This window comes from Choloepus didactylus, chromosome 10, assembly GCF_015220235.1.
Source record: "Choloepus didactylus isolate mChoDid1 chromosome 10, mChoDid1.pri, whole genome shotgun sequence".
NCBI classification, from domain to species: domain Eukaryota; kingdom Metazoa; phylum Chordata; class Mammalia; order Pilosa; family Megalonychidae; genus Choloepus; species Choloepus didactylus.
In genome coordinates this window covers 45,605,598-45,623,044 of record NC_051316.1, presented here as the reverse complement: position 1 = coordinate 45,623,044, position 17,447 = coordinate 45,605,598, and the positions used below count along the sequence as shown (strand labels likewise).

Here is a 17,447-nt window from a genome sequence, read left to right as displayed (position 1 = left end):
ATAGTTACATCATTTATACAAAATTAAAACCTATAAAACAATATTTAGTCAACTTCCATGGAAGATGGCAGAGTAGGGAGCTCCAGGACTCAGTCCTCCCACCAAATCAGCTGTTAAGAAGGCAGAAACTCTCTGAATCAACTATTTTGAAGCTCCAGAGGCCAGAAGAACACTGTATAGCATCCATGGAAGAGTGAAAGGAAGAGGTAAAGAAAAATAAATTGCTTCACAATTTACGGTAAAGAAATGTAAGTTGCCAGCACCCATCCACCACTCTCATAGCAGGCCGCCACAGGGTCCAGTCCCTAGCTAGTGACAGAAAGGAACATAAAAATCCTCTTGCCCAAGAATAGGGGTGGGCATGGCTGACTGCTGATGATGGCTTTTGATTAGTGAATTTGGATCTCTGGGTCCTGGCTCTGAGGGCAGCTATTGTTTCAACCTGCCCCATACAAAGGTGGCAGCAACCATTGTTTCACCCATCCCCTGACATGGGCTGAAAAGTGGAGATTTACAGACCCATGGTTTCCTCAGGGCTGTGGGGGAAAGTCAGCTGAAGGGCTACACTTGTGGGCAGGCCAGGAAGGCTCAGCTTTGGGGAGCTGGCAGAGAAAATTTGTCACCCTTCCTGATTCCCTTCCTAGGGCACTTTGGACTGGTCATGCCCCCTTTGTGGGCTCCTGGCCAAGTTTTGACTGGAAAAGACTGACTTGGGAAAGTCTTTTCTGGGGTGACACTCCTCTCAGAATTGCCCTCCAGGCAAAGCAGCATGAGAGTGTAAAAAAAAAAGGAGTGTAAAAAAACTATTGAGGTGGATGGTCTGGGACAAAGGCCTGCTGGGAGGTCTGTCTCCTGGGAAACTGAGGGACAACCAAACCTCTGTAAACAGGGAACTCCAAAACAACTAGCAAGCAAAAAACCCAGGACAAGATAGAAGACCAAAAAGATAGTGAAAACCCTACACACTGCATTTGCCTTTGGTAGACCTTCCTGATAGGAGGGCTGAAGCTCAAGAAAATCTGTCTTATTACCAGCTGGTTACAAAACCAAGAAACAGACATCCCAAGGATTAAATCCTAGAGTTAACATTTTAAAATATTAAAATGCACAGTGTGTAACAAAAGAGTGTAAGACAAACAAAGAAACAGGAAATGATGGCCCATCCAAAGGAAGAAGATAAAAATACAGAAAATACCAATGAATGTGGACATACCAAACAAAGCCTTAAAAAAAAAATCTTAAGGAAAATACAGAGAAAGAATTAAAGAATATTAGATAAACAAGGAAAGGACAATATGACAGTCTAAGTAAAGAAATAGAAATTTTTAAAAGGAAGCAAACAAAACTAATGAAGTTGAAGACCACAATAACTGAAATCAAAAATGCCCAGGAGGATTTCAAGAGCAGCTTGGACCTGACGGAAGAAAGAATCCATGAACTTGAAATGAGTCAGGCTGAGGAGCAGAAAGAAAAAAGAAACATTAAAAGCAAAAATAGCCTAAGGCAGTTATGGGACACCATCAAGCACACCAATATACTCATTATGGGAGTTCTAGAAGGAGAATAAAGAGAGAAAGGGGCAGAAGGAAGAGTCAAAGAAATAATGACAGAGAACTTCCCAAACCTAGCAAAAGACATGAAGATGCACATCCAGGAAGTTCAAAGAACATCAAATAGGATAAACATGAAGAAAAATACACTCCATCATATATTGCTCACACAATCAAATGCAAAGGACAAGGAGAGAGTTGCGAAAGCTGCAAGAGAAAAACCATTTGCTGCATACAAGGGAGTCCCAATTAGATTGTGTGCTGATTTCTCATCAGAAATCACTGAGGCAAGAAGACAGTGGGTTGAAATACTTAAAGTTGCTGAAGGAAAACCACTGCCAGCCAAGAATTTTATATCTGGTGAAACTGTCTTTCAAAAATGAGGGAGAGACTGATACATTCTCAGATAAACAAAAGCTGAGGGAGTTCATCACCACTAGTCCAGCCCTACAAGCAATGCTAAAAGGAGTTCTGCAGACCAAAAGGAAGGGACACTAGACAGTGGTTCCAAGCAGCATGAAGAAATAAAGACCTGCTCTAAAGGTAATAATTTGGGTAATTATAAATGCCAGTAGTATTGTATTGTATTTTTTGGTATGGAACTCCACTTCTTACTTCCTGCAGGTGCTAAAATGCAAATGCATAAAAAGTAATGATAAATCTAGGTTGTTGGACATATAATGTACAAAGTATAAGAGGTAACAAGTACAAAAAATGGTGATGGGACAGAGGGGTATAAGAAAATTATATGTGCATACTATTAAAGGTAAGTTGGTATCAAACCTAATGTGATTGCATATATTTATAATAAGTTTAACCCCTTAGTAACCACAAGGAAAATAGATGAAAAATATATCCAGATAGAAATGAGAAGGCACTCAATATGGTACAACACAGACAAGAAAATAAATATATAAGTAGGCATTAACAGAAGTGACAGACAAAAAAGGTATAAGACTTACGAAGACTAAATAGCAAAATGGTAGAAGAAAGTTCCGTATTATCAGTAGTGACTTTAAATGTAAATGGATTAAACTGGCCACTGAAAAGACAGAGATTGGCAGAATGGATAAAAAAGCATGGACCCAATTATATGCTGTCTGTAAGAGATTCACCTTAAAGTCAAAGATATAAGTAGGTTGAGGGCTAAAGGATGGGAAAAAATACACAATGCAGGTAGTGACCAATAGAGAGCTGGGGGGGAGGTTGCATACTAATAAAGGATAAAATTCAAAACCAGTTAGGAGAGACAAAGATGGCCATTATATACTGATAAAAGAGATAATTCAACAGGAAGATGTAATAATTATAAATATATATGCACTTAACAGCATGTGCCAGTTTGGATGTATTATGTCCCCTAAAGCACCATATTCTTTAATGCAGTCTTGTGGGGGCTGACGTATTAGTGTTGATTAGGTTGGAATCTTCAGATTAGGCTGTTTCCATGGAGATGTGACCCACCCAACTGTGGGTAATACCTTTGATTAGGTTACTTCCATGGAGATGTGTCTCCACCCATTCAGCGTGGGTTTTGATTTAATCACTGGAGCCCTGTAAGAGCTCTGACAGAAGGAGTTTGCTGCCACAGCTGAGAGGCACATTTTGAAGATGGCTGTTGAAAGCTGATGCTGACATTTGGGAAAACGCCATTTTGAAACACAACCTGGGAGCAAGCAGATGCCAGCCATGTGCCTTCCCAACTAACAGAGGTTTTCTGGATGTCATTGGCCTTCCTTCAGTGAAGGTACACTTGTGTTGATGCCTTCATTTGGACATTTTCATGGCCTTCAGACTGTAAATTTGTAACCAAATAAACCCCCTTTATAAAAGCCAATCCATTTCTGGTATTTTGCATAAAGGCAGCATTAGCAAACCGGAACAAGCAGTATATGAAGCAAATACTGACAGATTTGAGGGGAGAAATAGACAGTTCTACATTAATAGTAGGAGACTTTAACACACCAATCTCAATGGATAGAACAGCTAGTCAGAAGATCAGTAAGGAAGTACAGAACTTGGAATGATAAACTAAACCAACCAGACTTAACAGAGATATATAGAACACTGCACTCAGTGAAAACAGAAAACACATTCTTCTTGAGTTCATATGGATCATTCTCCAGGATATACTACTTTTGGGTCATAAAACAAGTCTCAATAAATTCAAAAATAGTGAAATTATACAATATATATTCTCCAACTACAAAGGAATGAATCTAGAAATCAATAACAGAGAGAGAAACGGAAATTTTACAAATATGTGAAAATTAAACAACATACTCTTAAATAACAAATTTGTGAGAAGAAATCACAAGCAAATGAGGAAATATCTTTAGGTGAATGAAAATGAAAATACAACATATCAAAACTTATGGGATGCAGTGAAGGTAGTGCTGACAGGGGAATTTATATTATATGTTTATAATATAAAAGAAGAAAGACTTAAAATTAGAGCCCTAACCTCAAAACTGAAAGAACTAGAAAAGGAAGTGCAATCCAAACCCAAAGTGAGAAGAAGGAAGGAAATTGCAAACATTGGAGTGGAGATAAATGAAATAGGAAACAGAAAAAAACAATCAAAGAATCAACAAACCAAAAGTTGGTTCTTTGAAAAGATTAACAAAATCAAAAAAACTTAAGCTAGATTGACAAAGAAAAACAGAGAGAGGACACGAATAAAGAAAATCAGAAATGAAAAGTGGGACATTAATACTGGCTCCACTGAAATAAAAAGTACTATAAATTGATACTATAAACAACTGTATGCCAATAAATTAGATAATCTAGATGACATGGACAAATTCTTAGAAACATGCAAATGACCTACAATGACTCAAGAAGAAATAGAAGATCTCAATAAATCAATTACTAGTAAAGAGATTGAATCAGTATTCAAAAATCTCCAAACAAAGAAAAGCTCAGGACCAAACATTCCAAAAAGACTAAACTCCAATTCTGCTCAAACTCTTCCGAAAAAATTGAAGAGGAAGGAACACTCCCTAACCCATTCTACAAGGCCAACCTCACTCTCATACTAAAGCTGCATAAAGATGCCACAAGAAAAGAAAACTATAGACCAATATCTCTTATGAATATAGATGCAAAAACCCTCAACAAAATATTAGCAAACCAAATCCATGATCAAGTGAGATTTATCCCTGGTATGCCAGGTTGGTTCAACATAAGAAAATCAATTAGTGCAATACACCACATTAACTGAACAAAGTGAAAAAACTATATGATCATCTCAATTGATGTAGGAAAAGCATGTGACAAAATACAGCATGCTTTTTTGATAAAAACACTTAGAACACTAGGAATAGAAGGAAACTTCCTCAACATGATAAAGAGCATATATGAAAAGCCTGCAGCAGATATCCTACTTAATGGTGAAAGACTGAAAGCTTGTCCTCTGAGATCAGGATCAAGACAAGGGTGCCCACTGTCACCACTGTTATTCAACATTGTACTGGAAGTTCTAGCCAGAGCAATTAGGCAAGAAAAATAAACAAAAGTCATCCAAATTGGATAGGAAGAAGTAAACTTTCTCTTGATGCAGATGACACAATCCTGTGTATAGAAAATCCTGAAAAATCCACAGCACAGCTCCTAGAGCTAATAAATGAATTTCGCAAAGTGGAAGGGTACAAAGTCAACACCCCAAAATCAGTAGTATTTCTATACACAAGCAGTAAACAATTGGAAGAAGAAAACAAGAACAAAATTCTATTCACAATAGAAATTAAAAGAATCAAATATCTAGGAATAAGTCTAACCAAGGATCTAAAGGACTTGTACACAGAAAACTACCAATCTCTGCTAAAAGAAATTAAAGAAGACTTATATAAATGGCAGGATAGTCTGTGTTCATGGATTGGAAGAATAAATATCTCTAAGATGTAATACTTCCCATGCAATTTATAGATTCAATGCAATCCTAATCAAAATGCCAAAAATCTTCTTTTCAGAAATAGAAAAGCCAACCATCAAACATATATGGAAGGGTAAAGGGCCCCAAATAGCTAAAGCCATCTTGAAAAAGAAGAATGAAGTTGGAGGACTCACACTTCTTGATCTTAAAACTTAGTACAAAGCCACAGTAATCAAAACAGCATGGTCCTGGCACAAGGACAGACATATAGACCAATGGAACTGAATTGAGAGCTCAGGAATCAGCCCTCATATTTATGGCCAACTGATTTTTGACAAGGGGCAGAGAACACACAATTGGGAAAGAACAGTGTCTTCAACAAACGATGCTGGGAAAACTGATTCTCCATTTGCAAAGAAAAAGAAAAAAGAAAAGGAAAGAAAAGAAAAGAAAAAAAAGAGAGAAAAAGAAGGAGGAGGACCCCTACCTCACACCAAATAGAAAAATCAACTCAATATAAATTAAAGACCTGAATATAAGAGCTAGAATTATCAAACTCCTAGAAGAAAATATAGGGAAGAATCTTCAAGACCTTTTTGGGCAATGGTTTCTTAGACTTTACAATCACAGCACAAGCAACAAAAGAAGGACTAGACAAATGGGTCCTCATTAAAATTAAAAACTTTTGATCCTCAAAGGACTTTTTCATGGAAGTAAAATATCAACCTGCACAATGCAGAAAGCATTTGGAGACCACATGTCTGACACAGGTTTAATATCTAGAATATATAAAGAAATTCTTCAACTTCAACCAATTAAAAAATGAGCTAAAGACTTAAACAGACATCTCTCCAAAGAAGAGATACACATGGCCAGAAAGCACCAGAAAAGATGCTCAACATCATTAACCATCAGGGAAACCATAGTGAGACACCATTTCACACCCACTAGAATGGCTGGTATTTAAAAAATTGAAAATAAGTGTTGGAGAGGATGTGGAAAAATAGAAACACTCACTCATTGCTAGTAGCAATGTAAAATGGTGCAGCCACTGTGAAGACAGTTTGTGAGTTCCTCAGAAAGCTAAGTATAGACCTGCCATATGACCTGGCAATCCCACTACTAGGTTTATATCCTAAAAAATTGAAAGCAAGGACTTGAAAAGGTATTTTCATACCGATATTCAAAGCAGCATTATTCACAATTGCCAGAAGATGGAAGCACCCGAAGCATCCATCAGCTGATGAATGGATAAATAGAATAAGGTTTATACATACAATGGAATATTATTCAGCTGTGAAATGAATGAAGTCCTGATACGTGTGACAACTTTGAGAAACCTTGAAGATGTAATGTTGAGTGAGATAAGACAGACACAAAAGGACAATACTGTATGATCTCATGTTTTGAAGCGATTAGAATAAGCAAGCCATTAGAGTAAGAATCCAGAATATAGGTTGCCAGGGGTTAGGGGGTGGGTGGAAGGGGCAGGATTAGGGAGTGGGAAGTTAAGCTTAGGATGTACAAGATTCCTATTTGGAATGATGGAAATGTTTTGGTAATGGATGGTGGTGATGGTAGCAAATATTATGAACACAATTAACAGTGCTGGAATATATATCTAAATATGATTAATAGGGGAAATAATCGATTGTATATATGGTAAATCAAAAAAATCCATGGAAGTACACTACACAGTGAACCCTAAGTTAAACCATGGACTTTAATTAATAGTACACTTATAAAAATGTGCTATCATCAACTGTAACAAATGTTCCAAACTAATGCAAGGTGGTGGTGGTGGGGTGTTATATGGGAATCCTGTATTTTATGCATGATTGTTCTGTAAACTCACAACTTCTCTGATAAATAAAAAATTTAAAAGAAACAATAGTTACATTGTTTATGGCTACATATGTAGATGGTAAAAGTATTAAGCCTTGTACTGGATGGATATCTACCAAATGGTCTTGCTTCTATGAGCTCACTGTGGTGGGAATGGAGAGTTGTACTCTATAAATTGAAGTGTTTTTATAGTACTTTTCTCTCTGTTTCTCTGCTTTCTGCTTTCCCTTGCCTTTTAGATTTCCCCCTAGGATTTAGACTTTAAAAAAAAAAAATTTCCACTCTGATTCATCCTTGCCAGTGAAAAAATTATTGACCGTGCTAGGCAGTAATATACCCTGGGGGACCTGGGTAGAAGTAGCAGTGGTATTGGAAATAAGAGGACCAAGGCCACAATTATTTGGTGATCTGTGCAACCTTCCAGAGGGGAGAATATTCTGACGGAAACAAGTCAAAAGTCAAGTCAAAATTACATGAAATCAGCTCTTAAAATTGTGAAATATCAGTTACCGTTCTACGTGTTCTGTAACAGTACAAAGTGCATATTTTCATCATAATAGATGCTAAAAACAACAGGAGCCACAGTTTAGGTTTGGAAGAAACAGTCTATGAGAAATGAGAGCTGGGCTACAGGGCACACATGCAACCTATAGACATTCTTGTTTGACTTGCATGAGACTATTTAAAAATATAACTTATGTTAGTAAACCTTTATTTAGTATTCTTTAGTATTTGATTTCATATTTACAAAATCCACATTTCTGGGGACTCTTGAAAACTCAGAAGATTTGACAACACTGTACATTGTGGTAACAGTCATCTGGAGGTGCCGTCCTCTTTAGGTGGGAGTGTGCATCCCTGCTAAGCACAGTCCCCAGCTAACAGCACCACTTATTTATGTGTATTACCTGCCTGATTTCAGGTTATGGGATTGATAATGTCTAGTTTGGGATAGCAGATAATGGCATTTGTGTTTCTCACTCCCAAACTGTTTCCTTCCTTCAAAAATTGTAGTAATGTTTTTTCCAACTATATTCAAATTAAAACACAGAGGACTTGCAAGTCAGGGCAGCTGGGTCCCCACCATCTTTCCTTGGAGAGTCTACCTCTAGGGAACTTTTAGTCTTTGCTTTATCTGGGGTTTGGGCAGTGTGGGTCAATCAAAATTATGATCATAAGGCCCTCAAATTACTGTTGCCTTGGTGGCAAGTTTATGGCCTTAGTGCTGATTCTTGGCCCGACTGGCCAAGAAAAATGGCTGAGTGGGAATAGCAGCATGCACCAGGCAGCCAAAATTAATTTTTGCAATTCTGAATGCAGACCACACTCTATTATTTATAACATCCACAGCAACAATTCCCAAAGAACTCAGTCTAATTAAGAATTCCCCCTCATTATCTAGTGAGAAAATGGATTGGGAAGAGTCCAAACACCATCCACACCTACCACATGGAGTGTGGCGTGGGGAGGGTGAGGGACCCCCATGTGGCCTCTGCCAGGATGAGGAGAAAGAGAGGCCCAACACTGGGTTTAAATTCTATCATTCAATACAAAGTACTTATTTCTGCTGGGCAACCAACCTCCCAGAAGACTTCCTATTTAATGCTGGGGGCAGAGGTGGGTTTGGATGAGTCAGTGGGGTTGAATGGCTCAAATACAACAGACATTGCTGGACTAGTAGAATCCACACAGCCATAGCAGGAGTTTTCCTGTGGAATAAGTGGGTCCATGCGTGATGTGAATTAAGGGATGCCAGGAAGGGTGACCCAAGGGATACCCACCACCACCAAAAGTTTTTTAAATTCACTTTTCATCTCTGCTTCTTGCTTTGCCTGAAATCCCATCATTAGAGAGTCGTTCTTTTGTTATTCAGGCACTATCCCTAGGCATTATCTCATTATTTGTAAGTACCTTGGGCAGAAGCTTTAAAAAGCTGTCTTAGAAACACTTACTGTCCGTGCCACTCTTTTTTATGCATGAATTCAAGCCAAGGGACATATAGCCAGGAAGTAATCACCAGGATTGGAGCTCTTCTACTCCAAGTTCATTGCTTTATAGGGTGGTTTTCAAATTATGGTCCCAGGACAACTGGGGATGCTGGAGACCTTTCATGGATTTGTGAAGTCAGTACTATTTTCATACTAATACAAGGACATTATTTGTTATTTTTACTTTCATTCTTTCATGAATGTACCATTGAGTTTTCCAGAGTCTGTGTGAGGAGTGATATCACAATGGGTTGAATGCAGAAGCAGTTATGAGAATGCAGCTGTCTTCTATTAAGCCAGACACTAAAGAGATTTGCAAGCATATAAAACAAAGCCATTCTTCTCACTAATTTTTTGTTTGTTTGTTTTGGAGCTCTCAGTGTTTTCAATAATTTTTTGAGTGTAGAGCTTCCTGAGACCAAAATATTTGAGAACCACCTCTTCATAGCCCAGCTAACATGGTTCCTAGCTATCCTCATCTGAGTGAGGACTGAATGATTAATTCCTTTTTTCTGAGAGAGCAGTGACCAGAGGCCCTGGGTGTGGAGAGGAGGGAGGGGTGAAAGGTCTCTGCCTATAGAGGATGGGGTTTAGGAAATAAGAGGGTAGCACAAAGGTCCTCAGGAGCTGGACAGGGCACAGAAAAGGGAAGCCAGGGGCACTAAGAATAATCTTTCTCCTTGCTCAGGACTGGTACTTGGCTATTAGAGTGTAGTGGAAGGAACCAAGATATGATTCAGAAGATTTGCTTTAACAAAACCACTTGGAAGTGATGTAACCTGGCCAAGTCACTTAGCTTGCCAGGCTTTGCTTTCTTTGGGTGTGAAATAAAAGGGTTGGACTAAATTGGGATATTCAACCCAGTATTGTGATAAAATAACGGATAATACAAACAATAGTAATTAAAGATAAACTTATAGATTAAATAGAAAAGTTTGTAAATATTTACTTAATTAAAGTTTAAGGCAGATTTGTCATTGGCTTTATCATCATATTACTCTAAGCACTTGAGTCTGATGTGCTTTCTTGAGAGGAAACAGTACTGCTAGCAAAGAATTGTCAGCCCAGGGAGAGTAAGTCATCATGGCAGGTAAGAGAAGCAAAGAGTCCTTGAAATTAGGTGATTTGGTAAGGTTATTTTTCAGCTCAAAATTTCCAGTTGCCTTGCCTGTCAATATATTGGATCTCAAAGAACAGAGAAGAGATCTATTCAGAAAAAGGCTCCAGGGTTAGACTTTCCAGCCAAACAGACCTGGGATGATTTCCTATTTCTGCCACCTGATATTTGTGTGTTCTTGAGCAGGAGATACAATCTCTCTGTAAAAAGGAGAATAGTAATGCCCAGCTCTGGGGCTGTTGTGGCAGTTCCATGAGAAAACAGGTCAAACTGGCTATGTCACAGGAACTAAATAAAATGTAGCCTTCTCTTTTCTCAGAATGGGCAAGTAGAAAACTGAAATGTGTAACATGAAAGGTTTGTCCCTTTTGGGTGCCTCTTGATGAGGGGGAGGCCTAAGGCTTGGGTGCTCAGATGCTGAACAAGAGGGGAAACAAGTTGGTCATTCCGTATCCTGAAGCTGAGCAGGTATGAAAGGCCATTTGGGTGACCTGCTCCTTCTTGGTGGCCACGTGGAATGTCTCCTCACCCATATCTGCTCCCCTGGGTCCCACTTCCTAGGGGACATGATGGATGAACCACAGACTGCAAAGACTTTGTTCCCCATTTATCATCTTCTGGTTGCTTAGTGGAGCCATTTGCTTTCCAACAGGTGAACTGGATGAGATGGATTACATGTTGTCAGAATTCTAAGTAATGGGATGTTGTGGTCATTCCTTTGTGATATAAAGTGAAAAACATTTAAGCATTTCGACATAACTTAACAGAAAGCTCAGGAAATGGACATTTATGATTCCTAAACCCTTCTCCCCACCTATTTTACTTAATGATTTTTAAATTACCATGAGAATGCCTTATTCAGGGTTTTTTTTTTTTTTTTCTTTTTTTTTTTTGAACTATTTTCTTGGCACGAAGTATTTGATAAAGTAAATATGGACTAAAATTAAACATTATGGTACTTTACACAAATAAACATGATAGGCAGAGATCTGAGATGTTGTTATTCATTGGTTTCAACCATCAAATGAACTCTAATTGAAGAATGACTCCTTGGCAGCTTAGAGTCCAGATAACTACAGAACTTCAAACTCATGGTTTGCACGTACTACCACGTGAGGATGCTACCATTATCCTCTCACATGCTGAGAGGCAATGCAGGGGAATAGAGAAAGCATAGATTTTTGGAGTATGAGAGATCTGGATTTGAATTTGGGCTCCACTACTTACTAGGTGTAGGAGCTTGGAATTACTTTTTAACCATGCTGAGCCTCAATTTCTTCATTCATAAGTTGGAGATAATAAACCTATCTTGTAGTGCTGTTTTGAAGATTAGACATAATGCATGTTGTGTCTTGCAACAGCAGTTGCTTAATAAATGGTAGCTCTGATGATGATGCATGTAGTCTGTGCTGCCAAAGTCAGTATGCCTAGTTTAATCAGAGCTATTTTCTCTGTAGATTTGCCTCAAAGTACTACTTTACGTACAATATGCGTCTCAATTTTGTCCTCTCGTCTGGCTTAAAACTACTAGGTCTTTGAGGAAGTTAACAAATTAATTGACTGTCTTAACATATATAATTACAAGCTGCATAAGTAACCTTCTGAAGAAAGTACATTGAAAGCTATAAAAGCACTTGAATATATGTACAGTGTGTAAAGGGTAAGATCAATTGCAGGTGCCTTATGAATGAAGAGCATACAGGATGCTCTGACAGATCGAATCTGTGCATTTGTTTTTCTCTATCTAGAGGTGGCAGGAATAATTTTGGAATCATTGAAAGTAGAACCCTTTGAAGGGGTTGTAGACCTTTGCATCACTTGGGGAGATACTCTTAGAAGGGCACATTGTCTTTGAGTCACTGAGTATGGCTTCTTTTAGAAGGATGCGTGGGGGAAGGAGTGTTCCGGTTTGCTAAGCTCCCAGAATGCAAAATACCAGAAATGGATTGGCTTTTACAATGGGGTTCATCAATTCACAAATTTACAGTTCTAAGACCATGAAAATGTCCCAATTAAGGCATCAGTAGGACAATACCTTCATGAAGAAAGGCTGATGGCATCCTCTGTCAGCTGGGAAAGCGTGCGGCAGGCATCTGCTGGTCCTTTGCTCCTGGGTTCTGGTTTCAAAATGGCTTTCTCCAAAATGTCTCTGGGCTTCTGATTCTCTTAGCAACTCTTTCTCAGCTTCTGTGCATCCTTGCTTATTTTCCCAGGGCATTTCTCTCTAAGTGTCTGGGGGTCCTCTCTTAGCTTCTCTGGGGCAAACTCTGTGCTTCATCTCTTAGCTTAGCATCTCCAAACATCTTTCTGTCTGCATCTCCAAGCATCTCTGAGCTCTCTTCAAAATTTCTCAGCCTTTTATCCTCCCATAGAGGATGCCAGTAAACTAATTAAGACTCATCTTAAATGGGTGGAGTCACATCTCCATGGAAATAATCTAATCAAAAGGTCCTACCCACAGTTGGGTGGGTGACATCCCCATGGAACAACTTAATCAAAAGATCCCACCCACAAAGTCTGCACTCACAAGGTTGGATTAAAAGAACATAGTCTTTTTCTGGGGTACACATGAGATCCAAAACAGCACAAGGAGTGTCATCAGACCCACTGTATGTTGTTATAAAGGAAAAACTGCCTGTCTCCTACTGCAGGTCTTTGGGAAAGGAATGGGATTATTTCCATCACGGAGTCCATGAGGTGGAGATTACCAGAACTAGTTGTGAATCAGAATCAGCACTTCTGGGGTAAGTTGATGTGCTGAGATGAGTTTGTACATGTGAATGAGAGAACTGAATTAAGAGTAGGGCACCTATGACTCCACTTAGCACCGATGGAGTGGGATTGCCCAACTTGGCCAAACACAGCAGCATATTCAGAGATCTGGACTAAAATGACATCATCTCAGAGTGGACCATTTGGACTGTGCAGGGCCAGCCTTTGGTGGTGATACTGAGGCATCAAGAAGTAAAGGCAGTTGCAGACTGATCAGACCTAACTGTTACTTCTTTTTGATGTGAAAATAGGACTGATCCTCTTTTGGATATAATAATTGATTTAGTCAATGGATACTAAAACCATTAGGTAAAAGGATTTTTGGGGAAACAGGATATCCTCATGGTGCATAAGTATCACCCTCACACATTACTTACAAATTATAAAGGCAAAACGTGTTTTCACATTTGGAGAGATCTGGGGTCTTCACCTTAACCATGTGACTGAACTTGGCGCAATGATTAGTGGAAAGCCCTGGCATCATAAGCCTCCTGGCATGATCAAAAGTATGCAAGATATTTATGAAGTATTCTTGCCAAATAAGTTTAACCTGAACCTAATCAGGTCTTTAAATCAAACTTCCAGTGTACAGTTTACAGGAGACAGAACATGAACAGGAAAAGAGGAAATAACCAGGAAAATTCAGAATGTGGATGTTCTACAAGGCCTTGACTCTTTAAAAAGTCAATGTCATGAAAAATAAGTGCATGCTGGGGGATTACTCTAGATGCAAGGACTAAACAGATGCAGCAGCCTAATATAAAGGTTTGGAAAATAAAAAAAAATAGTCGTGAAAGTAATTTGGAAACAGGGAAATTTGAATATGAACTAGATATTAGGCACCATCAAGTTTTATTGTTAATTTTCTTATGCATGATAATGGTATTATGGTTATGGAGAAGAATGTTATTCTCAGGAAATAAATATTGAAATACTTAGATTCAATTATTTTGCAGCTCATTTTCATACAGTTTCAGCAAAAGTTATAGACAGAGAATGAGAAAGTAAATGGAGCAAAATGTCAATAATCATTGACTATACAGGTATTCATGGTCCTTTTTTTTTTTTTCAATTTTTTTGTATGTTTGAAAATTTTCATCGTAAAGAGTTTAAGAAAAAGAAGAGGGAGACTCAAGAGGAGATACCTGACTTCTGGCTAATCAGATGTGAGGATTCAAGGAATTCACTGGCAAAATAAAAGAAGTGACAATAGTTGTACTGAATGTGGAATAGCAGCTCGTGCTGGTTTCAAAAAATAGCGGATAAAGCCTGTTCTCTCAGACTCTCCGGTGTGACAGAGAGGAAATCTAGTTATGTGTCAGCCATGTGGGGTCATGATGAGAAAGGCTGCCCGCCTGAGTATGGGTGACTAGCGCATTGGCTGTCCTGCACCAGGTGGAGACTGGATGGGTTAAACTGAGCTAATTGACAAGACTGTTAGCTAACGTCATTTGCAGGCACGGTTTGCAGTTCGAGGACTGTAGCACCTTTGGCTTGCAGGAGATTTTGAAGCTGCGCAGACTGTTCTCATCAGGAATAGTTTGATTTAATTCAGGATCTTACTGCCTTGAGTTCAGTGCATTTGTTCAGCAGCTGTGGAGGAGGACAGGTAAGTGCCTGCTGCTAACAAAATCATGGCTCACCCAGTTGTCAGCCTCATTTCTTCTACAGACAGATGTTGCAAAATGACTGTGTGTGCTTCTGGCTTTCACAGCCTGCATGGAGTCTCAGGGTGGTAGAGCTGGAGGGACATTTGGTTCTTAACTTGGGGTCCCTAGATTCTTCCTCTATATGACTGTGGATGGGTTTCAGGGAGCACATGAATCCCTTTAAATAGTCTGCCAAATCTAAGCTTTTTTTTTCTTTTTTCCCCAGGGAAGTGTTCCTAGCTTTCAGCTGATTTCTGTAAGTGGTTATAACTTAAAAAATTTAAGAGCCACTGATTAAGGCCAACCTCTAAGCCCACTTAAAGGACAGAGATACTGAGAAAACAAATCAAAAAATCAGTTTTTTAATTTTTCAAATGCCTGTATGCTTTATAGAACTGACCTGATTTTCCTCCACTGCAGACTGAGCTAATGGCCCAGTAAAAATGGTTGAATGAAATACAGCCGCTAGGGAGCTTTGCTATCAGCAGAGAAACCCCAAACAGCAGAGACAAGTCTGCTCCAAGTTCCTAAGAAGGGAAACATAATTTAGGACCAGGGCCTACAAGTCTCTAGCAGCCAATGAGAGGGGTAGACCCATTAGGTTCTTTTGCTTGGATCATATTTGAGCTCTGAGAAGAAAAATCATTGAGAAATATCTGTGTCAATAAATTCCACTCCTTTACCCACTCTCCTCTCTATCCAGCTCCTCCACACCATTAAAAAAAATAGTGGACCCTTTGGCATAACTGACATAAAGGAGATAGCTCAGTGTTCCTTCTGAAATAAAGTACTCTATTCGATGAGGCAGTGCTGGGAGTACCAAATAAATAAAACAGAAAAGTTTCTTTAAAGCAAACATTGAGAATGACAGAAGAGGTAATAGGGTTGAAGAATAATTGTAATAAAGAACAATGCTGTTTAATTAATTTTGAAAGGCTTTCAAGCACCTGAAACTGCCTGTGCATCACAGATGTGAGTGGCTCTAGGCTTGAGGAGCTCTCTTCTCTGCCTTCAATCTTTCTTTAGCTACCTTCTCTTGCTGTCAGCTCCTCTGGAATATCTGGTGACTCAGAGGCCTACAATGGAACTCCCTATGAATAGCATCTTCCCTTGACTCCATTGGCTTTCATGCCAAGTTCGAATTATCTCCTAGGAACATCTGTTGGATTTGATATTAAAATATCATATTCAGACACAGCACACTAGGGAAAAATACCTTGATGGGTGTGTAGAGTATATGGCCATGGTCCCAAACACTTTTCACTCCAGATCCAATTTGGGGTAAAAGGTTCCATGTGTCTTCTACCTCAACCTTATTCCTAGTTACCACTGCTTGGGCAAAGAACCAGCATTCATTTTTTCATTTATTGAATCCATCATCTGTTCTGTAATTCACTTATATGTTCACTTATCCATTCAATAAATGTTTGCCATATCCTGTGATTGGAATTGTATGTACTCCAGAAAATCATGTTCTTAAAGCTAACCCATTCCTGTGGGTGTGGACCCATTGTAACTAGGAACTTTTGATGAGGCTACTTCAGTTAAGGTGTGACCCACCTCTCTCAGGATGGGTTTTAATCCTCTTACTGGAGCCCTTTAAAGAGAATGAAATTAAGACACAGAGAAAAAGCCATAGAAGCAAGAAGCTGAAAGCAACAAAATCTGGCAGAGAAGGGAGAGAGCAGCAGATGCTGCCATGTGCCTTGCCATGTGGCAGAGGATCCAAGGATTGCCAGCAGCCAGTTTGGGGAAGAAAGCTTCACCTTGACGATGCCTTGATTTGGACATTCTTGTGGCCTCAAAACTATAAGCTTGTAAGCTAATAAATTCCCATTGTCAAAGCCAACCAATTTTAGTTTGCTAGGCTGCTGTTTATAGCAGCCCAGCAAACTAAAACAGATCCCAGTTGTAATATTCATCCCCCTACACACACACACACACACACACACACACACACACACACACACCCCAGAATATTTCTGGGACCCACTTTTGAGACTCAAAGTTTCAGAACCTTTGACTTTCTGCTTTCAATTGAATGTTTCTACTCTCTGTGTCTGATCTACCTGATTCCTCCTGCTCTATTTGACACATTCCATGGCCCTTTTACTCTGACAAGTCCTGTCTAGTTCCCATTTTGGCCCCCTCTATCATTTCCCCTTTCAGGTCCTCTTCTGCTCCCATCCAGATAAACTTTTCTGGGCTCACCTCTTTTGACTTATGACAGGCTGCCACCTGCTCTGCCACAATGAATCAGTCACCTATTTCTCAGGGCTCTGTTGTATCTTCATGCCATTGTGGCTTTTCTTGGTCATGTTATACTTTTTGCCTGGAATCCTTTCCCTTCTTCCTCTTATCTGCCTCTTGAAAGTCTACTCATCTTTTAAGGCCCAGATATTTTAATTCAAATATCACCTCCTCTGGGAAGCCCTCCCAAACTTTCCTTCAACCCTGCTCTCCAGTTGTTACAAATTTGAATGCACATCTAAAAGCATGCTCCAAACTCCAGAGCACTTTGTTTATATAATTTAGTTAATGTGCTTTGAAATGTCTGATTTTTTTAGTGATGTATCTATTTATTTCAGCTGTTTTGGGAACTTGCTGAGAGCAGGAATTGTTTATTCATTTACTTCTTCATTCATTCTATAT

At 39.1% G+C, this 17,447-nt stretch overlaps 1 long non-coding RNA gene across 6 annotated transcripts in view; it reads left to right on the top strand.

Annotated features, from left to right (window-relative positions):
- LOC119505618 overlaps positions 1-17,447 on the top strand; it is a 47,750-nt gene that overhangs the window by 11,625 nt on the left and 18,678 nt on the right. For 4 of the 6 annotated variants that reach the window (XR_005210781.1, XR_005210783.1, XR_005210780.1 and 1 more), the window contains exons 3-4: positions 13,026-13,118; positions 14,253-14,755. The exons of the other annotated variants lie outside the window; for them this stretch is intronic. This is a non-coding gene — a long non-coding RNA (uncharacterized LOC119505618). The remainder of the gene's footprint in view (positions 1-13,025; positions 13,119-14,252; positions 14,756-17,447) is intronic. 6 annotated transcript variants of the gene reach the window in all.